Source organism: Rhinoraja longicauda, chromosome 1 (assembly GCF_053455715.1).
Source record: "Rhinoraja longicauda isolate Sanriku21f chromosome 1, sRhiLon1.1, whole genome shotgun sequence".
Taxonomy (NCBI): domain Eukaryota; kingdom Metazoa; phylum Chordata; class Chondrichthyes; order Rajiformes; family Arhynchobatidae; genus Rhinoraja; species Rhinoraja longicauda.
The window spans coordinates 116,818,026-116,831,250 of record NC_135953.1 but is presented as its reverse complement, the minus strand read 5'-3'; the positions used below and the strand labels follow the sequence as shown (position 1 = coordinate 116,831,250).

Sequence of the window (13,225 nt, the reverse complement as noted above, 5' to 3'; positions counted from 1 at the left end):
TGAAGATCAGGTTTTATAAAAGGGTTTATCTGCACTTTGGATAACTTGAGCCGTAGGAAAATTATATATTTTTCTGCCATCAGATTTTTCTTCGGAATTCATTATGTTGCATGGATTCAGAAAGTTGGAATCCTTTTCATTTACAAAACTGTAAATTTACAGGCTCTGATTCCTTCATACAAATACAACCAAAGTAAATTATGGTGGTTATAGCTAAAGATATTCTTTTGACAGTGTGTTAATAGTCACCAATAATGCTGGAGCTTTATATTGTGAACTGCAAATACCAAACTGAGAAATGAATGCTGCTGATGTAAGGCAGAAGGGACAAATTAATTGCATTCCTCAAGAGTGACACCACACATTTTTAGGAATAGAAGAGCCTACATCAAAAAGGCAGAAATTCAAGTTATTCACATGTTCATAATCCGCAGGAAATGGAACAAATTAAAAAGTATGCTTAACATTCCACGGAATATCTTAAAATGTCTGTAATGAAAATTTTAACTAATTTGCAGCCTTGCATTAGAATATCACTAATGTTGCTTCTTCTTGAATAACCACAGAACTGAAAAGCTCAAATTTTTTGTATGCAAACACTGTTCTTCAAACAGACCAGCTTGACAAAAAAAACCAAAAGAATTCCGAGAACCAAAACTACAACTTTCTGCTAATTGTGGAATGCATACTTTGGAACTTTCTGTGCTATTACCAAAGAATGCTATGCTAATAGCTGAAAATAATCTGATGCAAAGTTAAAATATTTTCAACAACAGAACATTTATATTTTTATTCAGACGGTCGAGGTTATATTTTGGAATTGAGCTTGGAACATTTGCAATATGTGCACAAACTGGAACCTCGCATATCATTGGACACGTTAGAGGCATGAAACATGTTCCCAATGTTGGAGTAGTCCAGAACCAGGGACCACAGTTTAAGAATAAGGGGTAGGTCATTTAGAACGGAGATGATGAAAAACTTTTTCAGTCAGAGAGTTGTAAATCTGTCGAATTCTCTGCCTCAGAAGGCAGTGGAGGCCAATTCTCTGAATGCGTTCAAGAGAGAGCTAGATAGAGCTCTTAAGGATAGCAGAGTCAGGGGGTATGGGGAGAAGGCAGGAACGGGGTACTGATTGAGAATGATCAGCCATGATCACATTGAATGGTGGTGCTGGCTCGAAGGGCCGAATGGCCTCCTCCTGCACCTATTGTCTATTGTCTATTTGATCACTGTTAAAGTTGTTCAGTATTTAAGCAGGACATGTTTGCTGTGAACAAGAACAACAGTGAATAAACAGTAGATTCAGAATTAAACCCAAACCCCTCCTGCTAATAATACATCACACTGAGAGATATCATTAACAATGGTCAGGAAAAATGAGGCATATGTCAGGTATAGGCAGCTGGGATCAAGTGAATCCCTTGAGGAGTATCGGGTGTGTAGAGAACACTTAATAGGGAAATCAGGAGGACAAAAAGGGGATCTGGGGTAGCTTTGTCAGATGGGGTAAAGGGATATCCAAAGAGATTTTACAAGTATATTGAGGGCAAAAGAGTAATGAGGGAGAAGCAGAGCTCCTTATAGATCAGCGAGATCACCTATGTGTGGAGCCACTGGAGAAAGGGTGAGGACATAAATGAATATTTCTCATATATGTTTAGCCTGGGTAAAGACATGGATGCTAGGGAACTCGGGGAAATTAATAGGGATGTCTTCAATGCAGTTCATGTTGCAGCTAGAGTCTTAAAACACAAAGGTAGATAAATCCTTTGGACATTGTGGGAAGCAATTGCAAGACCCAGGCTGTTCACAGCAATCATGTCATACTTAAATTATGAATATATCAATTATGAATATATTAATTAAGTTATGATATTATGGGAATGATCAAGGTAGGTTTTGGTCTTCATCAGTCTGGGTATTGAGTGTAGAAGTTGGGACTTTATAGTTGTACAAGACATTGGTGAGGCCACACTCGGAGTACAGTATTCAGTTTTGGGCACCCTGCTAGAGGAAGGATGTTATTAAGCTGGAAAGAGTGCAGAAAAGATTTATGAGGATGTTGCCAAGACTTGAGAAGCTGAGCTATAGGGAGTGGTTAGGCAGACAAGGCATGTATTCATTGGAGTGCAGGAGGCTGAGGGGTGATCTTATAGAGGTCTATAATATCATAAGGGAATAGATAGGGATAATGCACAGAGTATTTCACCCAGGGTAGAGGAAATTAGATGATGGTTTCAATAGGAGAAATATGAAAAGGGTAATAAAGACTAAGCAAGAATACTGGATTGAACTAGAGGATGAGACCAAAAAAATGTGGACCTGGTGGATTATATGCCTTTTTCTGTGTTACATTTGCTGTGACCTACTTTACAATATAACTTTGAAGATGGTATCAATACACAAGCAAGTTCTGCAGTCTATAACTGGGGGGGGAAATGGTACAAACTGCTGGAGTAACTTAGCGGGTCAGGCAGCATCTCTGGACAGCGATCTTTCAGGCTGGTACCTTCTTCTGAAGAGCCCCAGCCCCATTGTCACTGATGCTGCCTGACCCGCTGAGTTACTCCAGCACTTTATGTCTTTATTTGCAAACCAGCATCTGCAGTTCCACGTGTCTATAACTGGATACTTAGTTAAATGTAAGCAGTGAGAATTATGCAACTTTTAACGCAGGATATGATAACGATTAAAGTACCACTTTTGACATAGATGCTGCTGAGAAATCCATAGTCTTTAACAGCAGTCTTAGGTTCCATCTCATAAAAGACAGGTGCACTCATTCAACTGAATACCAATCCCATCAAAATAAGTGTGCACGATTAAAAGCTCAATGGCAATAATTTGTATTTATTTGTCAATTGTACAACAGCGAAACATTCCAAGACACAACTGAACATAATTTATGCAGAAGGGCAGGAAACAAAAGGTTTAATCAAAGAGGGGCATTTTAAGAAGCATCCTGGAAAAGTTAGAATGAGAAATAAGAGGGGGAGGAAATTCCAGAGCCAAGATGCTTGTTCGGCTGACAATGGTTGAAGGATTAATTTCAAGAGATAATCAAGAATCCAGAAATGGAGCTGTGTGTAAATCTCAGGAGTTGTACAGCCTGAGAAGATTAAAGCAGCAAGGCCAAGGGGAAATGCAGTAATAAAAAATAGAAATGCTGCTTAACTGGGGGAGTAACTGCTAATCGGTACGTACTGTGGTGATGGGCAAGCAGGATTCAATGCGTGGTAGGCAGCAGAGTTTACAATGACATCAAATATACAGAACAGAACAAGGAAGGATTGCCAGGAATCAAGCACAGAATCCTGGCAGTACCATAAGAGTTTCTTTGATCACTACTGCCACCCTAATCTTTTTTTCCTGAATACCTTGTTACCAAGAATAATATCTTCTCACACCTCATGTCTTTTGAATCAGTTATTTTATTGCTGCCACCATAATGCTATCCCATGTGGTATATTCTGACTCTAATTGACAAACTTAATTACATGTTATATGTACTTTCACACATGCCTTCCAAGGCCTTCTAACAAAGGACAAACAGGATTTCTCTCCCAGCCTCTGATTGTGTTGTAATATCATGTATAATAAAGCGTTTTCAGCAGTTGCCCACTACATTTGGATTTATGAATGCAGAAAATATCTATCTTTTATTGCCTCTCTTGTTCCTATCCTATCCAATTATCTATGTTCCTCCCGTTTGTTGCTCTCAAACTCAACACCAAGAAACCTTCAAAGTTGGCCACCAAGCCCCTCCATTCCTCATGCCCATCACTTCCTCACTTCCGAACAGACGTCTTTATCTTCTCTCTTCAGAGCTCTATCGATCAACTTGCTCTTGTTTGTCCAAAGGACAAAGGGTGTCAACAATTCAGATCATTATTCATCTTTCCCTTTCCTGATTGCACATTTTGTTCAAAACGATTGTTTTGCTTTCCAGGTTAAACTTTTTAAAAAAAGTATTGAATGGCATTCTTTCATTGCCCCCTGAACACTGTCTCATTAGTGTTAAAAATTAGAGCCTGATTTGCAAACACCTAGAAACCATTTCCTTTGTAAATTGAACAATGTTATTGCGACTCCAGCTTTGCATACTCTTTCATTTTTTCGTTTTGGAACACAAAACAAATACCAGACGAGGATGTCAAAATAACTATCGACTATCACACACACAAAACAATCCAGTCGGAAGACCTGATGAAATAATAGTTCAGCATAAATTCTGAGAAGTTCGTTAAATCAGAAGTGCATACTGCATAACCAAATGCCATTTAAGTCTGTGGGCAAAAATATGAAGGTCCAAGCCTGCGTTCTGACAAAAAGCTACAGAATTCAAGCCAAACCAGTTAAAGAATTCGACAACATTTTAAATAAGTTAGAAAAGATATTGCAATCAACAAATCTGATGGAGTTGTTACAAAATTTTTGATTGTGGCAGGCCTGTTTGTCAAGGTATTAAGGAATCGCAGGCAGTCCCTGGGTTATCCAAGGGTACTGTTCCTATCCAAAAACGGATTCAGTCCGAAACATCCATTTTCTCTATAACCCATATTTTGTTGCTCGATAAACGTGCTATAATACTTTCATTTCATTGAACAATCACGCTAACTCTGCCCATAATCAAACTAATGGAATATATACAGTATACTGTCAATAAAGAATACCTTGCAATACTTAATTTGCGTAAAGTCAGATTTCCATAAGTCAAGTCATTCGTAACCTTGTGTGAAACCAAACTATTAAACACTAACACATGGTTCAGGATAATTGCAAGGGCAAAATTGCATATAGAAAGGAAGAAAATGGGTAGCTTCAAGAATGAATCTATGTTCAACATCACCACAAATGACTTGCCACTGGACCAATTCAAAAGCCTGTATATTAACTTCAAATTTTCTGAACTGGGGAAGACCCTAAATTATGGCATTGCAGAGCTGGCTAAGTACTTCAAGATATTACACTTCTAACCCCAGCATTGGGTAGACTGTTTCTAATATATTCCACCTCCACTGTGTCAATGCTAGAAGGGAACTAAAAAAAATAATATGGAAAAACACAAAGCCAAACACAAACATATAAAAGTCATCTGAACATGAATGCAGTAAAGGTTAAAATACCCAATCTGGTCAGCAGACTGGCAGGCTCCTCAAAGATAGCCATCACTACAATACTTCAGACTTCAGCCACCGCCAGCTCATAATCAACAGCAGAGTATTGTGCACCAGATACACCGATCAGCCAAAACATTATGACCACTGACAGGCGAAGTGAATAACATTGATTATCTTGTTACAATGGCACCTGTCAAGGGGTGGGATATATTAGGCAGCAAGTGAACAGTCAGTTCTTGAAGTTGATGTGTTGGATGCAGGAGAAATGGGCAGGAGTAAAGACCTGAGCGACTTTGACAAGGGCCAAATTGTTATGGCCAGACGACTGGGTCAGAGCATCTCTGAAAAGGCAAGGCTTGTGGGGTGCTCCTGGTCAGCAGTGGCGAGTACATACCGACAGTGGTCCGAGGAGGGACAAACCACAAACCGGCGACAGGGTGTTGGGCGCCCAAGGCTCATTGATGTGCGAGGGCAACGAAGGCTACCTGTCTGGCCCGAACCGACAGAAGGTCTATTGTGGCACAAGTCACAGAAAATTTTAATGTTAGTCACGGGAGGAATGTGTCACAATACACAGTGCATCGCACCCTGCTGCATATGGGGCTGCACATGGAGAACCAACAGCATATTAGGCAGGTGGTCATAATGTTTTGGCTGATCAGTGTATTTGATACACCAAACTCACATCCAGCTCAATTCAACTAAGCACATCACCACAGGAAATCTCGGTTCCTAGCTCTGAACCACATCATTTCCCTCACAATTAGGACAGACATCATAACAAGCAGGCAGTTCAAGAGGATTCATGCCAAACCAAGGCAGCTTCTACAAAGATCATGTCAACCACAACATCACAACAGGATCTCGACCCGAAACGTCACCCATTCCTTCTCGCCAGTGATGCTGCCTGTCCCACTGAGTTACTCCAGCATTTTGTGTCTATCTTCGATCACACCAACCCATATTATTGACACCATAAGGGCAGTTCATAGAAGAGATAGACACAAAAAGCTGGAGTAACTCAGCGGGACAGGCAGCATTTCTGGAGAGAAGGAATGGGTGACGTTTCAGGTCGAGACCCTTCTTCCAAAGATACTCTGGCAAAATGACTGGTAACCAACTGGTTCTTTGACAAAACTCATCGCTGTGTTTCCTGGCTGTGACCTACCCTGCCATCAGAGGATCTTTCTAACTTTCCACCAGACGATTAACCGGCAAGAATGAACTTCCCAAGATATCTAACCTGCAGTTCTAGCACAGATCACGTAATGGCATGAGTGGCCAAAACCCCAAGTTAATGGCAGATCCTGTGTATTACCACGAAGAGCACTTTTACTGGCTTTACAATTCATCCAAAAAAGTTAAATAGAAAGCAATAATGGATTCTGGTTTACCCATAATTTGAACTTTCGAAAGTAGATTTGAAAACAAAACTACAATTTATTTAGTTTGTGAAATCAATGAGCAATTTTAGACCCAGTGGTTACATAGTGCAATTACAGGGTATGATTATCCTTAAAAGTGCACCTATTGTGCATCGGTGGGACATTTATGATTGAAATTATAAATTATAATGCCACCTACAGGGGGGAAACAGGTACTTAGAATGACATCTCAATGAAAAGTTTTCCAAATTCCATAAACAATAGATAATTAAGGTGTGGAAGTGAAAATAACTATAGTTTTTGTCAACAAGTTAGCAGTCTGAACCATAATTAAGTAAATACAATGGCTCAAAATTTAAATTAGTAACACAACTTAAATACAGAAGCGTTACAAACAAAGTGAATAGCTATGTTAATGTCAAGAACAATAATCATGAAAGATGTTGCAAATTTGTGCAAGATTTCTTGCAAGTATGCGATGTGTTAAGCATTTGCATTGCCAACTGATAAGTCAACCCTGTAGAACTCAAGGTCTGAAATTAATAAACACACAAAAATGTAGCTTTATTTATTTCCAAACACCATGTGCTTTGTCGATATCAACAAATGCTATACTGAAAATTAATTCAGCTTAGTTAAATGCTACTTGAAATCCAGTGGCTCTGACCATTCTGTTCAGAGAGCTATATGCAAAGTTAGACAAGACCCCCATTGTCCTGGTCCAGACTTTTAGAACACAAGAATTGATGGGCAATAATCCAGTTAATCAAGGTTTGAAGAATAAAAAGCCTCAATGACTTGGGCAGAAAGATCTACAGATTTAATTTGTTCTTGTCAATACCCCAGTAGATACATTTTAAACCAACGTGCCATCACATCACATCACGCAAATAGGCCCAAATTGTCATTTCCACAACTACTTTTTGAGGTAAAAGTATAATGAAAAATCTTGATTGCAGCACATTGCATTACAGCTGCATAGAGTAATACAACACACAAGAACAAATTAAGCACAAATTATTAATTACGTGCACACAAATTCATTAAAAGATGTGTGTAAAATAACAAGACATTACTGCAAAAGCATGATTTTTAAAAACCATTTTGGTGCTTTCGAAGAGATTCAGCTCTTACAGGGTCCTAGCAGATGAAACATATGTCCCATCAACCACACCATCTTTAACTATACATTTGAACACCCTGGTCTTCGAGGCAAAGGCTAATATTTAACCTAAACCAGTACCTATTTTTTCTTCAAATAAATTTAGCACTTAATAGCAGCAATAAACAGGGTGCCCTATCAAATAGACACCGGCATATTTATTAAATGAACTTAGTAGCAGCACTAATCTCTGCACAAATGGGATACCCACTCCAAATGACCTTTCCACTCAGCTGTTCTTTGAAGTTATATTTGCCAAATCAATTTAAAGTGAAAAATTGGGAGAAGTGCGCATTCACATGTTGTTCACGAACTGTGGGAGAAAGGAACCAAACTCCTTTAAAAATGGAACTAAAGCAAACAATAATCACAGGTCTGGCTGTCAGACCACCACAACCATTAAAGGGCCTGTCCCACTTAGGCGATTTTTTTGGCGACTGCCGGCGACTGTCAAAGTCGTAGCAGATCGCCAAAATTTTCTTTTATCCGACGACAATGACCACGACAATGCCGAGATTACACCGTCTTCGGAAACATCGCAAAATTCCCACTCTGTCAATGCTTCTCTGGCGTCCTAATTTTCGCTGAAATCACTGACAAGTCTGTAAGTACTTGAGAGTTTTGAACTATAATATCTTGTATGGGTTACTTACAAACCAAGCTTCACTGTAACAAGGCATAAACTGGATTTACTTCCAGTTTACTAATAGCTGTATTAAATTTTATTTTTTTTAAAGTGGTTAAGTGGATTTTTGTGAAAAGTGTGTGGGCATTCTTTGAAAATGTACGGGAGATGCATATCTGGTTTCTGGATTGCATATCTGGGTTGGGAGCCCACTTTAAATGTAATGACTGATGGCTATAAACATCGCGAAAATTCCCATGCTTACATGACCGTCAAACTATCACCTCCAATCTAACTGTCGAATGTCCTGACAGTAAATAAATTGGTTAAACACAAGCATTTTATGGTATTTTGAAATAACTTTACTTATTTTAATATTGTGTGCTTCTAAATGCTTCTAAGAGAACCTATCAAACCTGGGGACAGCATGCGACAGCGCCCGCAATAAGCAACGATACCTGGCGACAAGCCAGCTGTCGCCAAGAAATTTCATTCCGGATGATTTCTCAGCGACGCGCTGAGATCCACTACGATTTTTGGAAGACTCCTCACGATCATGCCCGCGACACCCCGGCGAACTGTCGGCGATAGCCTAGTCGCCGGCAGTCACCTTAAAATTGCCTAAGTGGGACAGGCCCTTAACCCTAATGCTGATATCAGTGTCAGTGGAAAAATAGCTGACAACTTCACAAGAAAGCCAGAACATTATACATCTGGTTTCAGTCTCATGTGTTTTTACATCTACAAGATATGTTCCCGTTGTAAATTTTGTATTTCCTTTTCAGTACTTCCTCCTGCTTTTGCCATCTCATGACTTTCTGCTCACGATATTGTGAAAGATGGGGCTTTTGGAAAGTAAAATCAGTGCTACCTGCAGCTGTATTCTTCAGAACTGTATTCTCAAACCACAATGTGGCTGCTGATACTGGAAACGTGAAACAATGAGCAAATATGCTAGAGAAGATAAACAGATTAGTTATTATCTGTGGAGAGAACAGAAAAGTTCATGCTTCCAGCTTGGATCCTTCTTCGGAAGTGAAGGACTGGAGACAGACCAATGCTGTAATATCCTGACAGTCCCACTGCATTTAAGGCATGGCTACAAAATATGAATGACTCCTTTGTTACTATGCACTTATCATTTTTACAAGTATTTAAGTCTGATTTTCTCAATGCCAATGTACTCACTCAGGGTGGGAAAGAAAACCAAATTTAAAATTGCTCATTTTACTTATTACAGCACAAGAGGCCATTCAAGCCATCATGTTCATACCAGCTTGCACAGGGACAACCTCTTCTGTCCCATTTTGCCTCCTTTTCTTGTAGCCCTAGGATATCATCCTCTCACATGCCTATCAATTAACTGTTAATTCTTTTGCCATTACTCTGGGGTAATTATTTGGCCGGTTAACCCACAAACACGTTTTTGGGGAGTGGGAGGGAATCAGAGAACTTGCAGAAACCCACCCATGCAGTCATGGAGGAAACGTATAACCTTCACACAGACTTGATGTATTTTCAACCTCTCATTACTGAGGTCTGAGGTTCCTACCTGCTTTAAGAGACCCCAAGAAGAGTAAGGTGATGTGCCTCAACGACTATCGACCGCACTAATGTCTGTGGTGATGGAAGTGCTTTGAGAGGTTGGTTATGGCGCATATTAACTCCTACCTCAACAAGAAACTTGACCCATTACAGTGTGTCTACCGCTTAAAACAGGTCCTCGGAGGATGTGATCTCACTGACTCTCCACTCTGCACTGGACCACTCGGACAAAAATAACACACGGCTATTGTTCATAGACTGCAGCTCAGTGTTCAATAAAATCATCTCCTCCAAGCTGGTTACCAAGCTCGCTCATCAGCAGACCTGTCTGTTCAAATTGGCAGAAACATTTCTTCCTCAATAACAATCAGCACCCCAAGGATGTGTGCTCAGCCCCTTGCTCTACTTACTCTATACTCACGACTGTATAGCTAGACAGTGCAAACTCCATCTTCAAGTTCGCCGATGACACCGTTCGTCGTTGGACGAATTACAGATGGTGATGAATCAGAGTATAGAAGTGAGAACGATCAATTGACCAATGGTGCCAGCACAACAACCTGGCTCTCATTGTCATTAAGACCAAGGAACTGATTGTGGTCTTTGGACGAGGAAGGATGAGGACACACAAACATGGATGATGACGGAGAGAATCAAAAGCTTCAAATTGCTGGGCATGGATAATTCTGAAGATCTTTCCTGGACCCAGCACACTGATGCAATTATAAAGAAAGCCCATCAATGGCTCTACTTCCTTAAACAATTAGATATTCGGTATGTCAGAGAGGATTCTCATGAACTTCTACAGGTGTACAGTAGAGAGCACATTGACAGGTTACAAACGACCTGGTTCGGCAACTTGAATGCCCAGGAGGAAGGAGACTGCAAAAGTTGTGAACACTGCCCAGTCCATCACGGGTTCTGACCTCCCCACCATCAAAGGGATTTACCGGAGTCACTACCTCAAAAAGGCAGCTAGCTTCATCAGAGACCCACACCACCCTAGCCACAAACTCATTTAATCAGGAAGAAGATGCAGGAGCCTGAAAGCTGTAACGTCGAGGTTCAGGAACAGCTTCTTCCCTATAGCCATTAGGCTATTAAACACTACCGCCTCAAATAGGCTCCAAACTAGACTATTATTGTTATTATCGCACTATTATTGTTTGTTTTCTTTATAATTATATTATATATATAATTATATACATACATACATACATACATATATATATATATGTATGTATGTGTGTGCGTGTGTGTATGTATGTGTGTGTAGACACACAGAACCTTTTTTTCTTGTTTTTTATGTTGTTTACAGCATACAATGTTTACATATGCTGTGCTGCAGCAAGTAAGAATTTAATAGTTCTATCTGGATCATATGACAATAAAACACACTTGACTTGAAAACACCATAGGTCAAAATCAAACCCAGATTTCTTGGACTTGTGAGGCAGTAACACGGACCACGTAATTGCTAACCAGTCTTAGTACCACAGAGAGAAAATTAATTGAAAACAGGTCATAAAAAAATATTATAACAGGTAATACCTTGAACTTGCCAGATTCTTTTAAATTGTTGAAATTATTTCTCAGTGATTGATAATTGTATTCCAAAAGCTGCACTGAGGTCGGATTACTGTTGGGGGCAGGCGGAGGCGAGGAGAGAAGGAGGTGAATGTGGGGTGACTTGCATTCATAGAAAACGGTCAGTGTTGTGATTTTCCGTAACACAAAGCTACATCACCTGCACATGCGGCAAGAAACGCAAGGTGAAAAGATTACTTTTGTGTTGAATTGTTTACTATTTTTCCCACCTGAATTCCAAGAGCTCAAATTTTATTGCGCGTCTTGAATTTTTGGATCGTGATTTGTGAATTCTGGGAGAGTGAATTTCCGCTATCAAAACAGCCGTGATGCAGAGGGTTACTTTTACTACAAAAGAACTGCACGTTTGCTCTGTAGTTTTGTGAATCAAATTAACAGAAAAATATTGTTTACAAAATATTAAATTAACCAAGAAAACTAGTTATAATTGTAATGCCCATTTCAGATTTCCACATCAATGGGGTAACCTGGTGCTATTCCCTTAAAACACCAGTTGGCAGCAGAGCCTGAGTTGTGAATGATTGTAGAAATTAAAATTACAAGAGCAACAAATGTAATTGATCTCCAGAGATAATATTGCTTATCATTGCTCTATCTCTGCCCATCTGTTACCCCTCCCATCAAGATGGTCTCCTGGCAAGGCTTCCAGCATGCATCCTACTTAAATGCAAGCTCACTTAAAGCCCTGCTGTCCAATCTTAACACTCCAGCTCATTATGCACTATATTTGCTACATTAGCTCTCAGTACAGCAAATAACATATTCTTATCTGACCATTCAAATTCTTGCTAGCTCTGACCTACTTTTTACCAATAATCTCCATCTGCATGATCCGCAAAGAAATTTGGTTCCTTCAATGCCAGCTTCACGAACATCCCTGATTAATTTTGCACCATTTTTGATGCTATATCTCCAATTGTCTGGGCTCCAGAAAGTTTAACAGGAGAATCTTCTCGCTCCATCTTTATTCTCTCTTGTTGTCAGATACTTAAAATATTCATTGATATCAAACTTCAGTTAAGTTTCCTATTAATTCCCATCATGACTGTGATAATTACTCACATAAATTCTCCCAAAACATGTTGGAGGGCTTTAAAGACACCCCAACAATTCAAATGAGTGAAATAAAAACAGAATCAACTGAAACTTCTCAGTAGGTCAGTCTCTGACCTGCAAAGATATTTCCTTTGTTTTACTCACCCACCAATACCATATCTGTAAATGAAAATTAATTTTCTTTCTTTCAAACTTCTGATGAAGGATCGAAAATCTGAAATATCTGTTTCTCTTTTTACAATTACTGCCTAACCTGCCGAATGCTTCCAGTATCCTGTCTTATTTCAGTTTCTAATATAAGCAGGTTTTTTTAATTTTCATTGCAAGTGAACAGTTAGTTGCCAAGATTTGCTGTCACAACACGCAAGGCGCATGGGGTCCATGGAGCCTTGCTCTTTGGGATTCAAAACTGGCTTACAAGAAGATTGTAGTGGAAAGGTGTTATTCTTGCTGGAGACCCGTGACCAGTGGAGTTCCACAGGGATTTGTGCGGGGACCTCCGTGTTTGTGCTATATATAAATGATTTGGAGAAAAATGTAGATGGACCGTTTAGTGCTTTTTCAGACAATACCAAAATTGGTGAAATTGCGGACAGTGAAGTTTGGCTGTCAAAGGATATCACACTAGGTTCCAGAAGGTTGTCACACTAGCAATGTCTATAGAAAATGCAAGCTGACACATCAGCGCTGTGGCATTGTTAGAAGTATAACTCTAAAATCC

At 39.6% G+C, this 13,225-nt stretch overlaps 1 protein-coding gene across 5 annotated transcripts in view; it reads right to left on the bottom strand.

Moving 5' to 3' along the window:
• gab1 (GRB2-associated binding protein 1) overlaps positions 1–13,225 on the bottom strand; it is a 165,936-nt gene that overhangs the window by 148,967 nt on the left and 3,744 nt on the right. The window lies entirely within an intron of this gene.